Source organism: Mesocricetus auratus, unplaced genomic scaffold (genome assembly GCF_017639785.1).
Source record: "Mesocricetus auratus isolate SY011 unplaced genomic scaffold, BCM_Maur_2.0 Super-Scaffold_100009, whole genome shotgun sequence".
In the NCBI taxonomy this organism is placed as follows: domain Eukaryota; kingdom Metazoa; phylum Chordata; class Mammalia; order Rodentia; family Cricetidae; genus Mesocricetus; species Mesocricetus auratus.
In genome coordinates this window covers 23,177,886-23,204,826 of record NW_024429193.1, presented here as the reverse complement: position 1 = coordinate 23,204,826, position 26,941 = coordinate 23,177,886, and the positions used below count along the sequence as shown (strand labels likewise).

At 40.1% G+C, this 26,941-nt stretch overlaps 1 pseudogene; it reads left to right on the top strand.

Moving 5' to 3' along the window:
- The first annotated feature begins 1,340 nt into the window (after positions 1–1,340).
- LOC101825168 lies at positions 1,341–17,824 on the top strand (annotated as a pseudogene).
- The last annotated feature ends 9,117 nt before the right edge of the window (positions 17,825–26,941 follow it).

The following is a 26,941-nucleotide window of genomic DNA, read 5'->3' as shown; positions in this document are numbered from 1 at the left end:
TGAGAGGTAACCAACCCATGCAGAGCTGAGAGAGAGAGAGAGAAGGGGGGTTGGAGGTGACTTTTAAAGGGGATGGTGTACATGCGCACTGAGTCCCCGCGATGAGTGACATAGTGATGATGTAGCCAAGTCACTGGGCATGCCTGGTCATCAAGGGACAGAGTTAATAAAATTTCTGAGCCCCTACAGCCCAGATATACTGTTCCTCAGCCTGTGTTCAAAGGACTCACCATCCTTTTCCACAGACATGTGCTCAGCCATGTTCATTGTCACTTTATTCACAATAGTAGGACATTTCCTAAATGTCCTCCAGCTGATGAACGTTAATAGAAGAGTGACACATATGCACTATGGAATACTATTCAGCTAAAGAAAAATAAAATCATAAACTGAACTTTGCAGGTAAATGGATGGAACTAGAAAAGATCAAAGTGTGAGAGGTGACCCAGACCCAGAAGAACACCTCTCATCAGAGGTGCCTAGCTCCAAATCTCCAAGGTGAGTAGATAATCTGAGTAACTGTGGAAACCAGGACAATAATCAGAGACCACTGCCAGGATGGGTGTTGGGTAGGGAAACAATAGAGATAGGAATAACGGCTTACTAGTGATTTGATTAAAGAAATGGGAAAAATGGGAGTGGGCTCTAGGAGGGGAGAATGTAAAATAATGTTAAAGTTATGAAAAACAAAGTGTTGTCATAAGGAATCATATTATTTACCTAAAATAAAAATCTACCCACATAAATCCACACACACACACACACACACACACACACATATATATATATACATATATATGTGTATATATATATATATATATATATGAAAATTTCCTACCTAGACTGACAATACTCCCTCCAAGAACTAATGACCATCTAACAAACACCCCAATACCAAACATGAGAAGCCCTCCTGTGAGTTTTTGTTCAGGTTTGTTCAAGAGACTCCCTAAACATACAGGTTGTTGCTGTTGTCCTTTGTTGACTCCCATAGGTAGAAGGTAAGTTCATATTGCTGAAGACACCACACTCATCAGACACAGGGCCCAAAGGCCCCTGGGCTGGAACTCACTTGAATACCTCTTCCCTGCCGACTTGCTTTCATGATAGAAGATACCATGCATGTTTCCAAAGGAGAACAGCAAACAACAGACCTATCCAGCTATGACACCCATGAACCTCCACAATGACCAGCATGACTCAGTAACCCTAAAGGTGCCATAGTGGCTTGCATACTTGGGGGTAAGCAACAGTCTCTAATTGGATTAAGATTTGTACAACTGGAAGGAAATCATGACTGGTACTGGAAATCTCACCAACTACCCAGTGCTAGTGAAGTCATGGATCTTGGAGGAAAACCTCCAACCACCAATTTACTTAACCAGCAGAATCCCTCACTGCATTCTAAATATGTGTCCTTATACCGACAGGTAAGTGTGTGCCTCTCCCCTCAGCAAGGAAACTTCCCTTTGCAACAGATAAGACATTACAGAAACACACAATGATCAAAATGCAGATCTGTGGGGCTAAGCTTCAGTTTACCCAGGTATAAAATACTCCCACTCCCAAGGCTCAGAAATCATTGCAGGAGAGGGTGTGGAAAGATAGTAAGAGCTAGAGAAACAGGGAGTTTCCTATGAGATTATGTTTCCTAGCTACACCCTTGGAGTCACACCAACATGAGAGGCCAGAAGGCTCCTAAACATGAACTGAGCAAGACCAGCAATAGAAATGCTAATGCCTCAGCCCTACACAAAGAATTGCAGGCAACCAAGGAACAAGGAACACTAAAAGTGGGAGAAATAGTTTCACCCAGGGAAGAACGCACTGGTTATCCCATATCAAATGGTCAGCTCTTAAAATGTACTTACAAGTAACACTAAACATTTATGTATCTAGGAACACACACACACACATAACAACAACTAATGAAGAAGTGAGCCCACGAACTTGAAAGAGAACAAGGAAGGGTTATGGGAGGACTTGGAGGGAGGAAAGGGGAGGGGAGAATGTATGTAATTATGTTATAAATTAAAAAAAGAAATTATAATCAAGAACTTGGTGCTTCCTGATGAAAGCCAGCGGTTGATTATTAGCTGTGAAAAGCAGCCATGTTAGCAGTACACGCATTTTCTTCGTCCCAGTGATTTGGAGATTGTCAGTATTCTCAGAATCTTCCTTAGCTGCCTGGAAGTATGACTCACAATCATCCATGTGTGTAATATGCAAAAAAATCCCCAAACATGAAATGGTACAGGACTACTTCTCTAAAAATACATTACTTACTGGTGTAATTACTTATGTAACAAACAGTGTTGTTCCCTGTACATTTTCTCCATCTGTCAGTTTTAGAAAATTACTTAAGAACAATAATCAACCATTTAAATTTCACAAAAGTTAATATTTTAGAACAGCTTTAAATTGGTTTAAAAAGGGCAGAAAGTACAAAGATATAATTGACCTGTTCTAAACCAAGTTTTATTACTCTGACATATAGTTACAACTCATGAGTCAATATTTGTGTACTAAGTTTTGCTTTATTATTATTATTTTGTTGTTGTTGGTGTGTGTGTGTGTGTGTGTGTGAGAATACCTGTATTTCTTAGGCTGGCCTGGAACTGAACCCTCCTGCCTCAGCCTCCTCCTAAGTGTTCAGGTTATAGGTGTGTGTCACCATGGCCAGTTAGATGTATTGCTATTAATTAAAGTCTATGGTTTACATTAAAGGTCATATCTCACATTAAATATTATGGTTTGAATGATCTATGACAGTAGTCTTCAGCAGTACAGTATCATGTTGAATTATTTCACAAAGCCTCTATGCTGTACTTACCCCTTCCAATCCCTCTCCCTTTTTCCTTCTCTTCTTTAGACTTCCGATGTAGTTTTATCTTCCCCAGGATGGGAATTCTTCAGTAGTTAAGATATAGACAAACATGGCATGTACTCACTCATATATGGATTTTAGATATGGATCAGGGGAGTGTCAGCCTACAATCCCAGTGCCAGTGAGTCTGGGAAACAAAACCTTCAACCAATGACTGATGGAAGTAGAGGCAGACACCAACAGCTAAACACTGAGCTGAACTCAAGGAACCCAGAGACAGAGAGGGAGGACTGATGACCATAGGGGTCAAGACTGGGCTTGTTTAACCCACAGAAACAGCTGACCTTAACAAGGGGGAGCTCTTGAACCCCAGACTGATGGCTGGGAATCCAGCATGGGACTGATCCAGACTCCCTAAATGTGGATGTCAGTGAGGAGGTAGGCCTAGGCAATCTATGGGGCCTTGGGTAGTAGATCAGTATTTATCCCTGGCATACAAATGGACTTTGGGTGCCCATAGCACAATGAGAGATGCTCTCTCAGCCTGGACTCTTGGGGGAGGGCTTAGGCCCTGCCCTGGATGAAATGACAGACTGTGGGGAAAGGAGTGGGAACTGGGGGAGAAGAGATGGTGGGTTGGTGGAAGGGCGTGGGAGGAGGGGAGGGAGAGGGAGAGGGACCTGGGATTGACATGTGAAGCAACCTTGTTTCTAATTTAAATTTAAAAATAAAAAAGACATACAAAGATAACTGTAGTTAGAATAGCCACTAGTTAGAATTGTGCAGTATGTAGGTTTTTCTTTTCTTTCCATTTTGTGTGTGTGTGTGTGTGTGTGTGTGTGTGTGTGTGTGTGTGTGCTGCAGTATACATATGGAGGTCAAAAGTCAACCTATGGGAGTTGGTTTTCTCTCTTTCCACCATGTGGGCTCTAGTGATGGAGCTCAGATCATCTGGCTTGGTGGCAAGTTCATGTGCTGTTGAACTATCTTGTTGGCCTGATATGTAGCCTTTTCAAATTGGCTTTTTAAATTTGTTAACTAACATGCCTTAAGTTTCCTCAACGACTTTTTTGTGAATTGACAATTTATTTTTAATCACCATAATATCCCATTTAATAGCTATTTTCCATTTATCTATTGAAGAACATCTTGGTTGCCTCCAGGTTCCATCAATTATGAATAAAACTTCACCTCAGCCATTTTGTTTTGTATTTAAAAACTACAGAGTAGTATCTATCTGCTACTGATAACGTGTTCATTGTGAAGTTCAAGAAATACAGAAAAGATTTAAAAAGGAAATAAATGCTACTAGTAATCTCACCTTAAAGATAATACTGGTAATCATTAGTGTACATCTAGATGCTCTGTGTTCCTCATTTCTGTCTGTCTGTAGATGGACGTTTCTGTCCCACCCAGCCCCACAGCCTTTCATTCCCAAATAAACACACAGAGGTGTAGGCATGAGCCCACAACAAATGATAAACTGTTTGGCCTATTGCTCAGGCTTATTACTAACAAGTTCTTACAACTTAAATTAGCCCATACTTCTTATCTATGTTTAGCCACGAGGCTTGGGACCTTTCCTCAGTGAGGCATGCTCATCTTGCTTCCTCTGCATCTGGCTGCGATTCCTCTCTGCTTTTCCTTTCCCCAGAATTCTTCTAGTCTGGTAGAAGACTATACTTCCTGCCTGGCTACTGCTCAACAGCATTTTATTAAATCAATATGAGTGACAAATCTTTACAAGAACACTATCCCATATCATCTGTCCATCTCTCTATCCATCTGTCCATTTGATAGCTGTGGCTGTATCTGTGTAAACTTCTGCTATGTTTGCTTTTTACAAATTTGGGTATCATAATTTTGTCTTCTAGGTTTTCCACACTTAACACCACATCTGCATATTTCCAATTGTGTAAATTTTGCTTTTTGGAGAATGTGGTATTTAATAAGTACAGAGTGACTCATTGTATAAGTGCTTTGAAAATGAGCTGTAAATGCTATTTCATTCTACTCTTGATAAAGTAAGAGTCTAGAAAGGCAAGATTTTAGTCTGTTTATGCTCACAGACAGCCTCCGCAGCATATACATGACAGCATGGCAGGCACTCCAAAAATATTTGTTAAATAAAAGAAAAAATCACATTTCTGAAGCTATGATTATATTAGCTACTTTGGGGATCAAACCAGAATTTCCTTATGGTAAAATGTCTGCTAGCTAACTGGAGGACCAAAACAACTATGTCCTAGACACAGTATTCAAGAGAGTGACTACTGTCATTCTCATGTAGTGAGAAGGTACTGGATTTTTTGTGTAGTGATTACAATAACCGTCATTCCAAGAGGTCAGAAATTACAACAATCTCCTTAAAAGGTCTCATTAAAATATTCATCAATGTATGGAGTTGAATTAATATTTTTTTGTATTTGAAAACAACTGTTTTGTAGCATAACATTAAAGACTGCTTCCTAAGGAATAGCATCTTTTTAAGAACTCTGAGTAGGAGTGTATCCATGGTTATGGTGACAATGTTTGGGAAGATTTCCTAGGACAGAAATTTTTTTTGTCGTATATTTTTACATTAGCTTTGTTTTGGTTTGCCTTAGGTCCTTGCAGTTTGAAAGACTGTCATTTTCTTTTTGGTCATTAAAAATAGTTGATAACACTATTTAAAGTTTTTTCATTCTTCTAGAATTTCTTGGATATTTAAAATATATAAAATATTTGAAAGCCGGGCGGTGGTGGCGCACGCCTTTAATCTCAGCACTCGGGAGGCAGAGGCAGGCGGATCTCTGTGAGTTCAAGGCCGGGCTGGACCGATAGCTTCCAAAACAATACAGAGAAACCCTGTCTCAAAAAACCAAAAAAAAATATTTGAGGTAAGATTTGAAACAGAACCTTAAGTTATAACCAAATGATTACACGCAAGCATAAACATTTGCTAAAACAGCTTAATATACCTAAAGAACGCATAAGGGGGGATTTAGGCAAAACTTAATATCAAGGAAGGTTTTTAAAAGTATGTAGCATCTAGACCAGAAGCAGGAAAGACGAGAGATATGGTGTTGGGCTTTGGTGAAGGTGTCTCAGGAGAAGGAAGTACCACGTGGTACTTGGTTGGAGACCTGAAAGTGATTCCAAATGGCTAGTTCATCCTGTAAGAAGTTGAAATGGGGGAGAGATAACTGGTGTGGGGCAAGTTGGTCTTAGGAAAGATGCTGACAATCATGCTAACTACATTATGTGGATGATAACAGGGAACAATTGAAGGTTTTCATGAGTGAGTAAGTAGGATCAGATAGTCCGTTTGGAAAGTACATGCTGCTTCCTGCGTAGAACAACTTGGTCAGGGGCAATTTACAAGGCATGGAGATCAGTGGAGGACAGCAAATTAACCAGCTGAGAGCTGATTGTGGCTTTAGGCACTTGAATATCACAGTACCACAGAAAGACAGGGAAGCTTTTTTGTCCTTATTTTCCAAATGTGTAAGACGAAAGTTAAATGACATCATTTCTTAAAACATATTATGTATCTATATTAAGATCAACAGTTACGGTTTAAAGGCATTCCAGCTTACCTTGGAATAGAATATTTTCAATGATATATAGAATATTTTCAATACAAACTTTTATTTAATAGCCCTCATATTCTTGAAAAGCTACAGCAAGATCCTTGCAAGACTTTTAGCATCCTTAAACCATCTGTCCTTAAATCTAAATGGAAATCAAATTTGTTGTTTGTAACTAGAATTCTCAAATCAAATTTATTTTTTGTCAATTTTTATGGGCCACATAATGAGTACTAGAGCTTGGCATATGGTGGAGAGTCACACTGTCTTGCTGGCCTTTTTGGAATTTGGTTTCTGATGAGAAAAAGGAAGTGCTTATACCAAGAATGAAACATACAGGGTTGCTATGAAGAAAATTGATATGGGGGTGGATGGGGGGGAGGAGATGGCTGAATAGTTAGTGCAGCACTTGTTGCTCTTGCAGAGGACACAGCTTCAGTTCCCAGAATCCAACAACAGCTAACAATCAATCATCTGTAACTCTAGTTCCAGAAGATACAACACTCTCTTAAAGTTTCTGAGGGCATTGCATACCTGTGGTAAACACACACACACACACACACACACACACACACACACACACAGAGTGAGGCAAAACAAAATAACCCATACATACATTAAAAAGAATATCTTTAGAAAAAAGGAAACTTGACCTACAGTAGGTCACCTTGACAAAGAGAGCTTTTGGAGACTGAAGAGAGGTGGGCGTCGGCACTAGGGTAGAAGTGTGAGAGAATGGTGGGTGTGTAAGCTGTGAAGGCAATCCTGGGGTGACTCGTTCACTGACTTTGCTTTCAAAAGGAAGGTGAGTGATAGCTTAAGAGCAATGTCAGGCCAAGGGGACTTTCAAGAGACAGAAGAATGCATTGTCGAATAACTGAAATAGCCTGCTATTCAAGAACAACTGGTGATGTTTTAGTTTCTAGGTTTGCTGTGACAAGCAGATACAAAGTACTGAGTAGTAGTTTAGCACAGTGGCCATGTTACCATTATGTATATAATCAGATCCCTCAACTCTAGCAGTTGCCAAGGCCCTGCTTGCTCTGGGGATCCTGCTGGTCTCTACTTGGCTTTGGTTGGGCTACCCCAACCCTTAGCATTTCTTGGCTTAAAGTTGCCACCCTCCATTTCTACCTTCCTCTTCACATGTCTTCGCTTACCTTTTTCATGACACCAGTCACATTGTGTCAGGATCCAGCCTAGTCCATTGTGACCTCTTAACTAATTTCATCAATGTTGACCATATTTCCAAATGGGGTCAATTGTAGCTTAACCTATAACAAATAGAGTAGTAGCTTCAGGGAGATAAAGGGTAGAAAAATTGGTAAAGGGTGCTTTCTGCTCTTGAGGATGATCTGCTACATAAATGAAAACAGATGATGGAGTAAGAAGAAAAGGGATAACGTCGTAGGAAGACCTTGAGTAGAAGCGAGAGAAGTGCCCATTGTATCAATACTGGAGGGCAGTCACTTAGAGAGAGACTGGAATTTGTGGAAAAGTGGTCTGAATACTCATTAATAGGAAGAGAATATTTATTTTCTCAGTATGTATACAACTGAGTGCTGTAAACGAGCTTTGGCCAATTATGGACAACATAGATGGCATATGAGGATGGCCTCCATTGGCTCATGTTTGAATGCTTGGCTCTCAGTTAGTGAAACTGTTTGGGAAGGATTAGGAGGTGTGGCCTTGTTGGAGGATGAACATCACTGGGGTTAGGCTTTGATGTTTCCGTGTTTCCAGTCTCAGTGTTTCTCTTTCTGTTTGCTGCCTGCAACAGTGTGTAGGCAGTAATATTTCTCCTGTCTGCTGCCACACTCCTCACCTTGATGACAACAGAAGAACCCACTGAAGCTGTAAGCAAGCCCCCAATTAAATGCCTTCTTCTAGAAGTTGCCTTGGTCGTGGTGTCTCTTCACAGCAATAGAATAGTGCCTAAAACTGGTCCCATTAAAGTATCTCCACTAGTGGGCTGGGGTTACAACTCACTAAATGCTTGCTTGGCACACACACACACACACACACACACATACACACACACTTCTTTTTTGAGTACATTAACTGGTAATATTTTCATTTGTACACTATGTGATGCTTACAGGATGGTAAACAACTTAATGAATCATGTCTTATAATATACCTTTGTCAATAAGGGACACGGGGCTCTGTTTTCTCAATGAAAAAGAATCTTTTTTCTTTTTTTCTGTTTTCTTTCTTTGTTTTAGACGAGATCTCGCTATGGAATCCAGAGTAGCCTTGACCTCACAACAATCTTTCTGCTTTGGTCTCTGAGTGGTATGTGCAGGTATGTATCACCATGCCTGGATCATAGAGAAAGGTTTAGAAATCAGTAAGCCAATGCCATAATCATTACTGATACTGATTTATGACATTGTGGTTCTGGAAAGAGGAAAATAGCTGTGAGTGTGGCATTTGAGATGCACACACACACACACACACAAGTTGTACATTGACTAACATGTAAGAGTTCCTTTGTACTGGGAATTTTATATGTAATCTACTTGAATCATCATACTATTTTTTTAATGGTTGTCTTTATTAGAGTTTTTGTTGCTGTGATAAAACACTATGACCAGAATAACTTGGGGAGGAGGAAAGGGTTTACTTCAGCATACACATTACAGTCTACCACTGAGGGAAGCCAGGTCATGAACTCAACAGGGTAGGAACCTGGAGTCAGGAGCTAATGCAGAGGCCTCAGAGGAATCTAGTCACTGGCTGGCTTCTCATTGCATTCAGAGCCATCTGTCTGGGCTAGCACCACCTACAATGGGCTGGGCCCTCCCACAGTAATCATCAAGCCAGACAACACCTCATAGATTAGTCTAAAGGCCAATCCTATGAGGCATTTTTTTTTTCAGTTAACATTCACTCTGCCCAGGTATGTCTAGGTTCATGTCAAGTTGACAAAAACCAACCAGAACCAGCACAATGGTATTTCCTGGTCAAAGAAACTCTTTTGTTATGCACTTATGTAGGCTAAGAGCCTGTGGTTGTGAACAGGTCTTTTTGAATGTAGTTAATTCAAAATTGAGAGTAGAAGTTTAACATTTGAACTAGGCTTAGTGGCACATGCCTGCTAAGTAACACTGCTGCTTGAGGGGTTGAGAGAAGAGGATTCTAACACCTAGTGAGATCGTAGGTCAAAACAAATATAGAAAGGAACTGGGGTTATAGCTCAGTGGTAAAGGCCTGGCCTAGCATATTCAGGCCCTGAGCTCCATTAGAAGAGCTAAGAAACAAACAAAAAGATCCAATGAGGCTTGGGGAGTGTAGTTCAGCCATACAGTGAGTGTTGTGCATACAGGTCACCCTGGAGGAGGGATCTGTAGCATAATACACACACACACACACACACACACACACACACAGAGAGAGAGAGAGAGAGAAAGAGAGACAGAGACAGAGACAGAGAAACAGACAGAGAGGGGGAGGGAGGGAGGGAGAGAGTGTGTGTGAGAGAATTAAACATCAGTTAAAAAATAAAACAAGAACACAATGATTGAAACAGGTTTAAAATAGCAAAGGTAAAAACACAGTGAACATCACACTGAGTTGGTCACAGGAGCTTCACAGGCTGATCAAATACTGTGGCCTCTTTGTACTTTAACCTGGCCTTGTTGGCAAGAATCCCAGTCAGCGTGGACACTCTTCCAGTTTGTTGGTTTGTCAAACATAGATCAGTTTATCCTATCTGTATCAATATTTATGTCTAAAGAGGGGACTGCAAACTCAAAAATAGTATTGTTTGTAATAATAAATTTTAGCCTGTGTTTTAAATGAGTCAAAACCAAAACTAAAAAAAAAAATCTTTACTGAATTGTGCCTACCTTTGACTTAAATTTACCCCTGAAACTTAAAAATATAGATTCTGTGCAAACTATTCTAGTTTGGCTAAAGCAATAAGTTAACTTTCCAAATGTTTACACACTAGAATTGGAATGTATGCTAACAATTCACATAAAGGCTGTTTGAGGAAAATAACATGTCAGCAGTTGGTGGCAGTTGGCCAAGATTGCATTAATCTGAATGATATGGTGAGAATATTGTTTACTGTAATTTTGACCAGACCTGCCCACAGGCAAATTACCCCAGAGGTATGATGTCATTATACTCACTGTGGAGTCAGGAAAATAATTATAGATAGTATATTTGTTCATAGCATTGGCTTTATCTCCATAAACACTGAATTTTAAAGTATCTGCAGAAAACAGATGAGTAAAAACCACGCTGATATCAAGGTGCTTAACTATCTGAAAGCCTAGATCCTGAGTGTGGTGGCATGTGGCTGTGTCATTTGGTTCTATGCAGACCTCAAGACTAGGGGCAATGCATGAAGATGGGAATATCCCATATTTCTCTTCCTTTCCTAATCATTGTAATGTTTCTGGCATTTCTTTCCAGACTTGGTTAAGATGTAGGTATTGAATATATTATTGGACCACATGTGAATATATCAATGAATCATATGATTAATTATATAATCAATACCTTACAAATCTCCCTGATGACAAAAAAAGAGTACAAACATTTATCAGCATTGAAATTCTATTCATATATACATATACACTCAATTCTGTATGTGATGAATTCATTCTTTCTCCATTTGTTTTAAAAAAACTTTGGAATCTTCTAAAAAATTCTAGAATCATAAAATCACAAAGAACAAAATAGGAATGATTTTATATTCTAAGGATTGAAAGCTTTTGCATAATGTTGGCAAAAGTTTTTTATAGTTAAGTTTCTGTGCATTAAACAGTAAGAAACAGCTTGGAGATGGTTCCTATCTTTCAATTTTAGATATTTCTGATGAGAGATTTTGGACAACTCAATTTTTGATTGAATCCTTAGTATTTTGATAACATATTTAGTATTATTTTGATAGTAATAGATTAAAACTGTCCAAGCTAGCAATGCTACACTTTCTTAGTATTATTCTGCAAAATAGTGACTTCCCAGAGTTCATTGAGTTGTTCATTATCCTGCACTCACTTAGATGTTAATGTTTTAGTCTAGATTTCCCTGTTAAAGGTGGGAGGGTGCAATTGCAGTAGGAAAATTTTGTGAAGCATAACAGGTCTGGCCTTGAGGGAATCCTGTTCCTTGATAAATACAGGGCTTACAGACTCAGTTTTTCTTGTTGTGAAGTAAGAGCACAAATGGATAGTAAATCCTCAAGTTAACTCAAAAGCAAAAATTTAGCTCAGGAATATGTCAAGGAAATAAGAACTGAATTCAGTGAATTATATATAGTACTAAACTCATATCACCCTGCTTCCTTTTTGTTTTCTCTTACCCCACATTTACAAATGATGGACAATGAAACACTGAGAGTGTATTTAAACTCCATGATTTTCTGGAGTGAAGGTTATTATAGCAATTCATTCAAATTTAGATGGGAGAAATCTAGGTAATAGACAATGGGACTTTGGAACACAACACCCATTTCCCCCTGCTTTTTGCTAAACTTAAGAATTACACTTTTTTCTGAGTCTGATACTCACTTTTTTTTTTCCGAGACAGGGTTTCTCTATGGCTTTGGAGGCTGTCCTGGAACTCGCTTGGTAGTCCAGGCTGGTCTCGAACTTACAGAGATCCACCTGCCTCTGCCTCCCGAGTGCTGGGATTAAAGGCGTGTGCCACCAACGCCCGGCTGATACTCACTTATAAATGGATACCAGACATAAAGCAAAAGATACCCAGCCTGTAATCCATAACCCAGAGAAACCAGAACCCTCTTCCAGAAACAGACAGAAGCAAATGCAGAAATCTACAATTAACCAATGGGCCAAGCTCCTAGAGTACAATCAAAGCGAGGGAGGAGTGATAATATGAACAATGGAGTTAAGACCATGATGGGGAAACCCACAGAACCAGCTGACTCAAGCTAGTGAGAGATCATTGACTCCAGTCTGACAAATGGGGAACCTGCATAAGACTGAACTAGACTCTCTTAATACAGGTGACAGTGGTGTGGCTGGGGCAATATATGAAGCTACTGGCAGTTGGTACAAGATCTAACTCTAATGCCCAAACTGACTTAGAGGAGCCCATTCTATATGGAGAGATACGTTCCTCAGCCTAGACACAGGGGTATGGGGGTGGAGAGGTGCTTTGGTCCTGTCTCAACTAGATGATGGGCCAGACTTAGTAGACTTCCTAGGGGAGGCCTTACCCTCTGTGTGGAGCAGATGGTGGGGTAGAGGAAGTAGGGGAACTGGGAGGAGAGGAAGGAGTGGAAACTGGGATTGGAGTGTAAAAAATAAATTAATTAAAAAGAAAAAAAAGAACTGTGAAAAATAAAAGAATTATACCCCCCCAAGTAAACATTTGGACTTCTTTTAGCACAGAAAAAAAATCACATCTAATTTAGTTCCCAGACCTCAATGTTAAGTAAAATTTTCACTTTGAGAAAGAGAATAACCATGTGAAAGATGAAGTAATAACTGTACTGTGCTTTTCTATAGGGATCAGACTTGAAGAAATGCCCACCAGAGTAGGACTTTATGGATATGGAGCCATTTCTATGGGCCCCCGACATGAATTCTGGCATTAAAGGCATGTACCATTATACCCAGCCCTAACTATTCTTTTAAATGTAGAAATTCTATACATGCTTGATCAGAAAGATACTCACCAAAGGCAAAAGGTTTTCCAGTCCCTTTCATCATGAGAGGGTTCAATGAGGTAACCATAACTCTCACGAAGGTGCCGTAGGGAACTCCTCAGAACACAGAGTGATTTCACAGGGAAAGCTCCACACAGGACTCCTCTTTCCTGGGCCAGAGGAGCTTTATGGGTTTATTCAGGGGTTCAGCCTGAAGGGGTCCAGAGTCATTGTCTTTCTTCTCGTCACATTCCACCAAATGTGCAGGATAAAGTGCAGGCACTTTGGGAGGAGATGACCTTAAGTGTGACCAAGGCGGTTACACTTGTAAGAGGCACATACGTTGATCTGAAAGAAGAACCCACTGCTTAAAGGAGTAAGGTTCAGATGTTAGGGAGTGACAGCTTTTGACAAAATAGGGAACAGAAATTCGTGGTAGAAGAAACTGCTTTGGGAGAAAGCAATACTTTACATCCTTGTTAGCTTTCTGTTGTATAATTAGAAAAGTGGAGAAATCAAACCAAGGATGACTAAGATTTACGTCTTCCTCAATGGGGAACATTTGGTATCCCTAAATGTTCTTTCTCTCCTCTTCCCTCCCATGTTTTCTAGGGTCCCATGCACCACAGGTGCCTTGGACTTTACACATAGGTAAAGATAATCTTGAACTTCTGATCCTTCTGGCTTTGCTTCCTGAGTGCTGGGGATTATAGGTGTGCATCTTCATGCCCAATGTTACCCTGGGGACTCAACCCAGGACTTTGGGTATACTAGGGAAACACTCTACCCGTTAAGCTACATAATTAGCTGTTATGAGCATTCTTCCTGCCAGGCTTGTCCCAGAGCCGTGTCAGTCCCAAATGAACACACAAACCCTATATTAATTATAAAGCTGTTGGCTCTTGGCTGTGGTTTCTTATTGGCTAACTCTTACTTAATTATTAATCCATAACTACTAATCCATGTATTTCCATGTGTTCTTGGCTTACCAGACTTGCAACTCCTTTGTCTGCTACATTATAATGGCTGGCTCAGCATCTCTTCAGAAAAGAGAAGAGAAGAGAAGGGAAGAGAAGAGAAGAGGAGAAGAGAGGAGAGGAGAGGAGAGAAGAGAGCGATTTTCTATTTGTACCTGCTTATATTCTGATTCTGCCCAGCTATGTCACTTTCTGTCTGGCCAATCAGCCAATCAGTGTTTTATTCATTAACTGATAACATAAACATATACACAGAAGGACTTCCCCATTATCTCTTATTTGCTGTCTAAACAAAAAGAAGAGTTTCAACATTAACGTAGTAAAATTATATATAACAAAACAGTTATCAAGTAAGAACTATAGTTACAATATTTAGTCCATTAACATTTGGCAAAATTTATAGAAAATATTCTATCACCTATCCTATCTTTGTGAGTCTAAAGTCTTATATGTAACCTATCTTTAATCCTAACTAAGGAAAACTATAGCCACACTATCTGTCTTCAACTCCATCAAAGACCACAGAAGGATAATATATAAATTCTAGAATTGACAGAGACATTTCAGTACCTGGACAGTCATCTGAAGTTCTTCTAAGTGTTGGGGCATTCATCTTCAGCCCATAGACCACAGCATATCTGACAGACTTCTCAGTGAAGCAGGAAGTTTTAAACTGCTTTTGCTGTTTGTCAGTCAATTTCCTCTGTGTCCTGCAGAATGTCTGGCAGACTCCTCCATGAAGCAGGAACTGTTAGGACTGTCCATCTTGTTTTGCAAGCTCAGCAGTCATTTTCTTGTGGGTCCTGCATGTCCAATTTATCAAACAGTCCAGGCAAGAGCAATTTCTTGCCCAAATGGCTGATCTTGCAATGCTGAAGGCAAACTCCATATTGAGTTTCTTCAATGCCCATCCTCATCCCTGATGTAATTGGTGTGCCAGGGGCAGTTGTGTATTACTGTCTTGAAAAACCTTAAACCATTTTAAATGCCATATTCTGAAGGTCTTTGAAAGGTTTAAGCAACCTTTCAAAAGGTCCAAAGAATCAATGAAACAAAGTGTTGGTTCATTGATAAAATAAGCAAGATAGAGAAATCTTTATTCAACCTAACTAAAAGACAGAGAGAGAACATGCAAATTAACAAAATCAGAAATGAAAAGGGGGATATAACAACAGATACTGGGGAAATCCAAAGAATCATCGAGTCATACTTTGAAAACCTGTACTCCACAAAATTGGAAAATTTAAAGGAAATGGACGATTTTCTGCATAGATATCACCAAAATTAAATCAAGAACACACAAACAATTTAAATGGACATATAACCACTAATGAAAGAGAAGCAGCCATCAAAAGTCTTCCAACCAAAAAAAAAAGCCCAGAATCCTACCAAAAATTCAAAGAAGAGATAGTACCAATATTCTTCAAATTGTTCCACACAATAGAAGCAGAAGGGTCATTGCCAAACTCTTTTTCCGAGGCTTTAACTACCTTGGTACCCAAGCCACACAAAGACACAACTAAGAAAAAGAACTACAGGCCAATCTTCCTCATGAACATTGATGCAAAAATACTCAATAAAATACTGGCAAATCGAATCCAAGAACACATCAGAAAAATCATACACTGTCACTACTTTCTTGAAGCTCCTCTTACCTGCTTGCAGTGACACTCTGCCACCAAGATGCCTCGGATTATGCTCAAAGGGGGTGTGTGGAGAAATACTGAGGATGAGATTCTGAAAGCAGCGGTAATGAAATATGGGAAAAACCAGTGGTCTAGGATTGCCTCATTGCTGCATAGGAAATCGACAAAGCAGTGCAAAGTCAGATGGCAGGAATGGCTGGATTCAAGCATTAAAAAAACCGAGCAGTCTAGAATAGAGGAAGAAAAACTGTTACCCTTGGCCAAGCTGATGCCAACGCAATGTAGGACCATCACTTCTATGCTAGCTTTGAGCAGCTGGCATAGAAATTCAGAAGAAAAGGAAAAAGAAGAGAGGAGTTGATCATAATGCTGAAAACCCATTTGAGAAAAAAGCCAGCTCTTGATTTTTATGATACTTCTGAGAAAAATTACTAAGCCCTTGATGCAGACTTCAGGAAGTTATGGCAGCAGGATCCCGATGGGGACCTAAGATCTGAAAATGAGGGAAGAGACCAGCAGCATTTGAAAGGGAAAGAAGAATCCGATTTACCATCAGCTGTTCTTCAGACTAGTGGTGTCTCTGAATTTACTAAAAAGAGAAGCAAGTTAGTGCTGCCTGTTCCTCAGATTTCAGGTGCAGACCTCCAAGAAGATGTCAAGGTATGCCAGGCCAGTGAAGTTGCTCGGCAGACTGCAGAGGAGTCTGGAATCACAAACTCTGCTTCCAGCACTCTCCTGTCTGAAGTACAATGTCACAAACAATAGCATTGCTCTGAGAACACCAATGACACCGGCCTCCCAAGACAGGATTCTGCAGGAAGCTCAGAACCTCATGGCTTTGACCAATGTGGACACTCCATTGAAAGGTGGACTTAATACCCCACTGCATGAGAGCGACTTCTGTGGTGTGACCCCACAGCGGCAGGTTGTGCAGACTCCAAATATGGTTCTGTCTACCCCTTTCCGGACTCCTTCTAATGGAGCTGAAGGGCTGACTCCCCGAAGTGGAGCAACCCCCAAACCAGTCACTAATGCTATCCCAGATAGAACACTACTTAGAGACAAGTTAACCATTAATCCAGAGGATGGAATGGCAGACTACGGTGACCCCTCTTGTGTGAAACAGATGGAAAGAGAACCTCATGAACATCTCCGTCTGGGGTTGTTGGGCCTCCCTGCACCTAAGACCGATTTTGAAATTGTTCTACCAGAAAATGCCGAGAAGGAGCTGGACGAGCGTGAACTAGATAAGACGCCGCTGATGCGGATGCTCGAAAGCAGGCCATCCGAGATGCTGAGCGCGTGAAGGAAATGAAACAAAGGCACAAAGCTGTGTCTACCAAGACCCTCTGAAGTAAGCGAAACTATTTTAAGACCTTTCAGTGTAGAACCTCTAACAGAGTCACAGAAAAGTGAAGTACTGATCAAACAAGAAATGACCACTATGCTCCATCACCCCTATGAGCCATTTGTAAATAAAAAAGGAAAAACTGTGGGATTTGCTACCAGTAATTCAGATCACATTACCTGTCTTGAGCATAGCCCTTATGAGAAGTTCTCCAAGGAAGAACTGGACAAGGCTCCAGATGTGCTGGGACAAGAGATGAAAGAGATGAAACAAGGAATGAGCCATGGGGAACTCTCCAGTGATGCCTGCAACCAGGCGTGGGAAGAATGCTACCGTCAAGGCCTGCATCTTCCCGGTCAGAGCTACAGTCAAGGCCTGCATCTTCCCGGTCAGAGCTGAGACACAAGGGCTAATCCTGCCAGAAGGCGGACAGAATTGAATCAACCGGGGTCACATGACAACAGAAGCCAAGAGAGCTGCAAAAATGGAAAAGAAGATGAAAATTTTGCTTGGCGGTTACCACTCTCGGGCTATAGGGCTCCTGGAACAATTGAATGACTTAGGGGACCAAATTGAGCAGGCTCACTTAGAGCTACGCACTTTTGAAGTGCTCAAGACACATGAAGACTCTGCTATTCCCCGGAGTGTTTAAAAGAACCTTTGCAGCGGCAACCGGACCGAGAAAACCAGCTTCAAGAGATACGCAGATGTGGCAATGGAGAAACAGACTTTACAGGCAACATTCTCAAACACAGCTGATGCTCTCCACAGAAGAACTACTTGCTGCTTTCATATCTGCAAGGCCGAAACTGATGTTTCTCTTCATTGACAAATTTACCCAGCACCTGTGGCTTCTCAGTTGTTTGTTTTGAATGACACCACCGATCTTGAGTGCTCTGTATTACAGAGTTGGACTCCAGGATAATGAGAGCTTAAATTATATTCATTCTTTGCCAGTGTCATACTTGCAAAATTTCGCACTTTAGGCCTTTAATTTAAAAAGCCTGACTTTAAATACTGCCTGTGAGTAAACCCTTGAATAAAAGAATATGTAAAAAAATCTTTAAGCAATTTGAAATCCTCAGGTTATGTTATGCTAAATTAAACCATTGGCTAGATGTTTACTCATTTCTTTGTGCGTTTGTGTCACTGGTACATGTGTGGGTACATGTTTACGTGTGTGTGAACACGAGTGTATAGGAACATGGATACATGTGTGCTTGTGTGTATGGGCTTCAGAAATTGAAGTTTCATGTCTGTTTTCAATCATTCAATTTTATGATTAAAGTATATTTGAGAACCTAGAGTTCAGTAATTCAAGCAGAATGGCTGACCAGCAAGCCCCAGGGAGTCTCCTGTTTCGGCCTCCTCACTACTGGGATTTCAGGCTTATATCACTGCCTCATGGCTTTACAGAGGTACTTGGGATTCAAACTCAGGTCCCCATGACTGTGCAGCAAGCACCTTGTTGTCTCAGCCATCTCAGCATCCCCTAGGTTATTTATACGTAAGTTAAGATTCTAAATGAACATGTTTAAAGTCTTGGGCACTTTTGTCTCCATATATAATAAAGTGAAAATGATAAATTGATATGGAGCTATTTCCACACTTAAATGTTTTTAATGAGCCAGGTTCATTGAGTGTGCCTGTAGTTACAATGAGGCAAGAGGACCTTTGAGTCCAGGATTTAAGACCAGCCTAGGAAATACAGTGAGAATCCAGTTTAAAAAATACATTATAAACAAGTATTTATTTAAAAACATTCTTAGTCCGTATATCGGTGATGGCAGAGGTGCGGACATTGTTTCATCCTGCTACCCACTGTGTAAGGACTTAGCTATTCACTCAGGTAAAGTCCCTGACTGCTACAAAGAGAATTTTAGAAGGAGCCAGCGTGCAAGAGGGTTGGAGTTTTTTAGAAGGGGACTTTAAAGAACAGTTTAATCACAGGGGTTGAGAGAAAGAGAGGCGAAAGCATAAGGAGCTCTGAGGAGCGTGGTGTGGGCTCCCAAAGGACGCAGAGAGGAGCCTGGATGGGGTCTGTGCAGTAGCAGGAAGTACCTTTACTGAAGTTACATCTCAAAGGGTTGCTAAGGAACCTGTTTTGTTTTATTGTAAATGAGAATGGTTCCTGATATGAATCAGATGTGATTACAGCCTGTGAGGTAAGACCACAGCTCACAAGCAGGACAGGGGAAAGTCAGATGTTTTTACTGCAAACAAAAGTTTATTTTCATGTTGGTGAGATTCCCAGGACATTTCTGAGGAAGGAGTAAACTATCTCTCTAGAAAAGGAATGTTGTCTCAGTTTTAGTAACCCTCAACACAGTACTGTCAGATGTGCTATAATTCTTGAGTCTCAGCTGTCTTTGACCAGATTTCTTTTCTCATTTCCGTTTACTTTCTCTGTCTGCCTAGTCTGTCTCCTAGGCGTCCGCTAAATACTAGTGAAAACTGAAATTAGGAAGTAGGCAACTTGGCCTGTGAGGAAGATGACATATGCATGTGTAAAAGGGAAGTTAGAGTGTATGACAATGTCTTGAAGGAAAATGAAGGTTAACCATCACTGGCATGGTAGCCCTCGTGCCAGCAATCAGGAGGCTGAGGAAGTAGACTGTGAATTTGAGGCCAGTCTGACCTACAAAGCAAAACTCTCCCTCAGCACGCATGCTCACACACACACACACACACACACACACACACACACACACACACACACACACACACAAACACACTCACACTCAAGAGGAGAACATTCTTTTGTGTCCTAAAAATGATTATGATTCCAACATGGAAAGGAAGAGTATAGAGTTGAGCCAACAGTCAGGACAAGTTATTGAGGGCTTGAGGGAATTGTTAATGGGCTTGGAAAGGAGTGAACAAAAAAATGCTAGGACAATTCCCAAATTTAATGGTGAGCAGAGTCCACATTTTAATTCAATAATGGGTATTGACAATACTAATATAGACCGAATTAGAAATAGTTATGGGACAATGGTCAAAAATTTTTTTATTGCAGAACCTAGTGTGAATGTTGAAGTCATCTGAAAAGTATCAATTATGGAAAGAAAGGGAACACTTGCAGCAAGACACTATACCTTTGGGTACGTGTTCATCAGTTTAATGTGCTAGCTAGATCTAGAAAGCTACTAATGCATGAACATATTCTCCCAGTGTAAAGTCGATGAAATACTTACAAAATACTTACTGGAGTCTTATTTCTGTGTAATAAGGCTTCTATGAGTTAAGAAGAAAAATTTGCCTGTGCTCACAAAAATTAGTGACAGTTTGGTCTTTTGTGTTTACTCCTATTACTAAAAGTATTTGTAACATGGGATAGGGTCATTTTGTTGAGAAGAAATGTGGAGAGACAGCTGTGTTACTGTCCACAGATAACTGTGTTTGTGGTGTGATGAACCATTTATTTTCCTCAGCTAGAATCTGGTGTAACATTAAAGGAACGCGGTAAGTCAAATAACTAGCAATGGATGAGAGTTACGATCAATCTTTCTTAGAAATGTAGTTAGTCATGCCAAGATTAGAGCCAGAAAGTCAAATTGGCAAGAAGAAAAAAAAATAGAATTTGAAGAGAGTTATTTCAAATACAAATATAAGCAATACTTTATATAAAGTACAGATGGGGGTAGTTACAATGGGAAGATATATTGCTAGTCTGACTGAAGAGTAGGAGGGCACACACGTGAAGTGTTTGGTGGTGAGGATGCCTGCTCCCCCCCTATTGTTTTCTTCTTTAGGCTACACCATGCTTTACATTATTGTAACTTGAGGCACCTCACCCCTATATGTGTTGTAAGTGTTACTTCAGATGCTCAGGACCCAGAGAGAGGAAAATAGAGACGAACACCCTGACAGCTAAAATAATAATGCAATCCAGAGACTTCTTCCTTAACGATCATTGATGACAGCTATTTCCTTGTCCTAAAGATCCTTTTCTTTTATCTTAAGGATGGGCTGTTCCTGGGACACTAAATATTTGGCTTCTGCGTGTACCAGTGTGGTGCTTGGTCAACAGGACAGACTGATGAGCTGAAGTTCTCTGATGATGCCTTACTTGTGTTGAATGAAGCTGCTGCAGACTGATCTTGGCTGAGTAAGAGCATGGTGGGTGTGGAGAAGTGGAATGTTGCAAGCAGACAACACACTTTTCCTTGATCTATTTTACTTTCTCCAATAATCATTGACTTTCACACCTCCCTATGTGACCTAACACCCTTGGGATTGTTTAGTGAAGCTCTCAGAGCATGTCTCAAACCTCAGCAGACCTCTAGCCTCCTACAGCCATAAAGGTAAGAAACCACATCAGAGAATCTCTGAGTCCTGTAGAAAGCATTTCCATTCTTTGCTGTAGCTGACTGCTTGATACTTCCATTAAGGTATTTGGTGAATATCCTGATTTGTGATCTCTTGTTACATGAGTATAAAAGTCCATGTACCCATTTATAGGTGAAAGCAGGTCATCTAGAATAACTTGAATCTGTCTTATTGGCCACTGTCAATCATTGACTCATAATAAACTCTTTTCTTTCCTTCAGTAGAGTTATTCTAATTTGATGTTTCATTCTACAAAGTTGTCTACAGCTGAGCACAGACATGATATGTATTTTCTTGTCTTAAAAGTAAAAATTTAAACTACTGTCACATGATTAAATTTCCAAGAAGATCAACTTCAACCAAACTTTGGAACCTGATCTCGGAGAGCTGAGATATAGGATGCATGCCTTCCATGAAGAATTAATCTTACCTACTATTCAATTTATCACATTCTTCCTCAAAGACTAGGGGTTATTCAGAGCTCACAAGATGAAAGGAGTTGGATGCTTTTAGATAGTGGTTTTTTTAATAAAACAAATCTATGCTATTTTTGTCAACTATGATAAGAAAGCATACCAGCTTACACAGCCTAAGGCTTTCCCGTTTGCTACATAGAGAAGTGTGGGTATGTGTATACACATTAACTTATTCTTAACTTTCCTGCCATCTTGGTAACATTTTGTTCCTTTATTTATAAGAGTGAGACATAGATGCTGACCCTTTTGTGGTACTGGAGACTGAACCGGAGGCCTTGTGCATGCTAAGCAAGGGGCTCTACCACTGGGCAGCATCTATCTTCCTACAGCAGAGGAAATACTGTAGAAGCATTTAAAGAAGGAAGGCACCTTTCAGAGAAAGGTATAACTCTTCCTCTTCAAATTCCTCATCCTCAAGCCCACTCCATAAAAGAACAGCATTGTATACAACTTGGTCCATGCTCCCCTAGACCTTTAAGTGTGAACACTCACAAGTTCACACAGAATTGTTAATATTATCTACCTCCTATTTTTCAATAATTCATCCAACCTTTTCCATGTATATGCACACTTTGCACACACTGTAAGAATATCTTAGACAATTTATAGATAATGCTGAGTAAACTGAACAAGGGATATTAGTTTATTGTAAAGAATTAATGAAAAAGGATGAAGAATAGCTAGGGATGCTAGAGGTCAGTATGGCTTCCCATCTCCTTCATTTAATCAAACTGATTCACAATTACATCACAAGGACATGAAGGACCAGACAAACTTAAAGGCAGAATGTACCAAAACCTAAAATATCATACCAATAATGTGACACTATTGGCAGAAAATTTCCTATCATACCAGTTCATTTCATGCACAAATTCAGAATATTGTATAAAAAAATCACCCGTGTTTTAGGTGTAAATTGAATTTTGTGTTTAAACTTGGAAAGTTCAATTAATCTACATAAATATTTCAGAACTACAATATATAAAATATCAAATATTCTGATGTTAAGCATTTCAGATAAGGGATGCTCAACCAATATTATCTGTGAAACATGGAATTTTTTAAAATGGTAAAACGGAGAAGACTGGGCTTGTGTTCAACCCTAAATGTATTAGTTTACCAAGTCTCTTAATTCTCTATTATCTGTGGTTCTATCTCTGTTTAATACAATGATTTCCTAGAAAAAAAAGCCCTTCAAGAATTTTGTTAGGTATAAAGTGGTCTTTGTGCTGTGATATCCTCGTTGGTTCCTGCCTCCTTCCCATGTGAGTTTGCTCGATCTGTTTCACCATTACTTTAATTTAGGAGATTGCCTGCACTTCTCTGTGCAACCGATAAGGGCCTTTTCATACCTTATCACATCAGTTTTTCACAGTTATCCAGTGATGAAAATTGGGCAGATATTATGTTAATCCCTATTTCGTAAATCAAGAAGTAAGTTTACAGAGCTCTTGCAAAAATCTGATATTTGTGTAATCTCTCGCATTGATGGATGAGTTGACAAGCTTGGATGACCTGTAGTCATAACTGTATCTTATTTGAGCATTTTGGGTGTGGTATATTTTTAACATTAAGGAACTGCTTCTTGATACTAAGAAATATGTTTTTATGTAGGCAGGCTGGCCTTGGACTTCTGATCTTCCTGCCTCTACTCCTGAGTTCTAGGATGACAGATGCATGTCAGTACCTCTAATGTGAAGACTTTGGTTTATCTGAAGGCAATCATAAAGAATGCTCTGTGTACAACCAGCATCTTCCATCCAATGGAAACTAGAGGCTCCCCTGATTCAGATCTCACCTCTATCCTCCATCGGCAGACAAGAAAGCCATTGCAGTTCTTGGTCTCCTAGGACTTCTTACAACGTCTATCCACTTCTTGTCTTTTTGTCAAAGTTTTACCTGTGCTTTAAGCTCAAGGGTTACCTGCCCTGTTAATTATTTGCTTACAATCATCCACAGACATAGGCGGCCCTATTTTGTTCACTGAAACCTTCCTTTCTTCCTTTCTTTCTTTCTTCCTGGTAGTTCTGGGGATGAACACATGCTGTTGCTCATGCAAGGCTACATTGTGACCTTTATAGTCTCCATTAGAGCACACTTTTCATTTCTAACCTTTAACCAGCTGGTGCTGGGAATGGATACTGTAGTCTCAATGGATACTGTAGTCTCAATGGATACTGTAGTCTCAGTGTATCTTGGGCAAAACTCTCCACCACAAGCAACATCTGAGGGACCTCTGGTCACTCTTGTCTGAAATAACACAGATCCTGATACACATGCTGAAAATATGTATTAATTAAATTAGCTTCATTGAAGATTATTAAGTTAAGATTTTAACAAAATTTTAGTCTTACTTCCAATGTAATTTGTTGCAGGAAATTTCCCCCTTCCTTATTGTATATGTTTTACTTTTTTTTTTTGAGACAGGGTTGCTCTGTAGCATTGGAGGCTGTCCTGGACTAGCTCTTGTAGACTAGGCTGGTCTCGAACTCACAGAGATCTGCCTGCCTCTGCCTCCTGAGTGCTGGGATTAAAGGCGTGCACCACCACCACCCGGCTCTCAACGTTTTGCTTTTTAAAATTGAAGACACTCATAAAATTATATAAGGACAACGAAAGCCTTTCTCCTTCCATGGAATTATGTGAAATGACGAGCCTGCCTTGGCACCTGCGATGATTTAATGTAGATTTCTTGCATTATTCGAGCATGCTCATTTCCAGGAGTTAAAGCACAAGAAGATGTTCCAGATTCATCTTTCTTTTTTAGCCTTCATAGCCTGGAAACCATCCATTTCCACAAGTAGCCCTGGTTCCACATGGGGGAGAAAAGTACTTAGAAATCAAGCTTGGCGCTCTAGTTGTACTCCTGCATATTACTGTTTCCAGGCCCTCTCAATGGAGAAGGCAGGAGCTAATTACAATGATACCTCTATCTGCCCGTTTCAATACTAGAAACCAGCAGTTAACACTGATATCTCAACTTTAGCTCCAAACTACTAGTTCAGTCTAGTTCCCACCCCCTCTATATTTGCAAGTACCTTCTTGGACAGTGAGTGTATCAGCAGATGACATAGAACGTAGTCATACTTTTAATTCGTGAATTTGCTTACATGAGGCTCTAACTTGCCATTCTGACTGTCTCTCTTTCTCTTCCAGACCCATGGATATTTTTTCTCCCGTTATGTTTGGGCTCTGCAGGCTACACTAGGCCACTGCTTTGCTTGGTTACCCTCCTCTTCCAGGTGGGCTCTGGCAAAGTACACTGAGAAGGATGCTTTCTGCATCATCTTTGCATCTCACGGCCTGCTTGTGTGCATGCGTATGGCCTTGACTCATTAGGAATACAGTGTGACTTTGTCTGTCTCTTCCTCTACTTAGACACATTCATGTCTTGTTTAGACTCTGGTCCAGGCCCTTCTCCCTTAGTGAAGCTCTGCCATGCCGCCACAGATGCTCTCCATGCAGGTGTTATTTGTTATTTCCTTGGGAGGAAAGGGAGGTAAGCAAACAGGAGGGAAGAGGAGGCAAGTAAACAGGGATGTACATTTCTTAACCTGTAGGTCAAGAACCTACGGAAAATCCCCATCTACAAAAATGCTTTCATTATGATTCATAATGGTAGCAATGTAAATAACGTTATGGTCAGAGGTCAGCACAACAGGAGGACCTGTATTAAAGGGTCTCGGTATTAGGAAGGTTGAGAAGCACTGCTTCAGAGTTCCTAGTGTTTCCACGGAGAGACCCACAGGTCAAAGATGAAATTTTTCTCCACATGTGCTACAGTAACAAAGGATTTGAGCTGAGAAAAATTTGGAGTTATTAAGAAAAAGTGGGCTGGGGATATAGCTCAATTGGTAGAGTGTTTGCCTAGCATAAGACTTAGGTTTGAGCCCCACCATCACCAGGAGTGGAAGGAGGCACAGGCTTAAAGCCCTGGCATTAGGAGGTAGAGGCAGGGGGACCAGAATTCAAGGTCATTTTCAGCTACATACACAGTGAGTGTGAGGCCAGTCTGCCCTATATGAGACCCTGTCTTAAAAAACAAAACAAACAAACAAACAAAAAACCTCTAATAATTGACACCAGCTGTTCTTTCAATTGCAGAATTAAATTTTTAATTCTCTTCTTAGTGTTCTCTATTTAATATTCTAAGTAACTTTTAAATGAGATACTTAGAAACAAAAAGTCTGGGTTCTTAGCTTTGCTAATTATCTTGTTTCTAGATGAGAGAATTGATACTCCTGTTTTTATCTTTTAAAACTATTTGAACTTCAAAGTACAAGTCTAAAAACAAAAATGTATTTTGTAGATTGTACCTCATGTTTTAAACTGGTAGCCTTTTTCATTACTAATTATATTGCTGATAAAATGCCACCTTCAGGGTGCCAAACAGAATCCGAGTAGCTCTATGATGATGATAATTTATTAGGGTAGGAGAATTAGAAATTAGTCCTAATTATTTGTTAACTTGCAATTTTATGAGTATGAACTGTACTTAAATTTTCAAGCAGCTTGTTATTTATTTTACTATTTTATAGGGTTTGATTGACTGGCAAATACGTACATGGACATCAGTGACTGCCAAATAAATTATCTAAAGTAATCCACAGTGTAACATTTGTATTATTGAAAGTCTATCCATTGCACTTGTCCCCTAACCAAACAGCTCAGCACACACTGTATCCACAAAGTTAGTTGTGGATACATCGCCAGGAAGAAAGGGACATCTTATTGGATGGAGGCCCGCCTTTTAAAGCATCCATTCATGTGCAGAGGCCACTTGCTAGTCACCCAAGCAAAAAACTCCATCAAAAGCTTGAAGAGACTGTCAGCTAAGAAAGCTGGATCATGTAAGAGTTCCTTTGTGCTATCAACTTACTTTCGGTCCCTAGGTGAGAAGTTTGCCCTCGGACATTGGTGCCATTCTGTAAATTAATACCAACAAACGGATAGCTTTTTTTTTTTAAGTTGGAAAGAATCCATCTTCAAGATCGTTTAGTCCAAGGCCTTTCCAGGCAGGCCTTTTTGTGTCATGTATATGTGAGTGCTCACCCGGGATCTGTTGATCTGAATTGCTCCCAGTCCTGCAGAAATTGCTCTCCACATTAACGTTTGCCACACTTATGCAGAAAACCTCC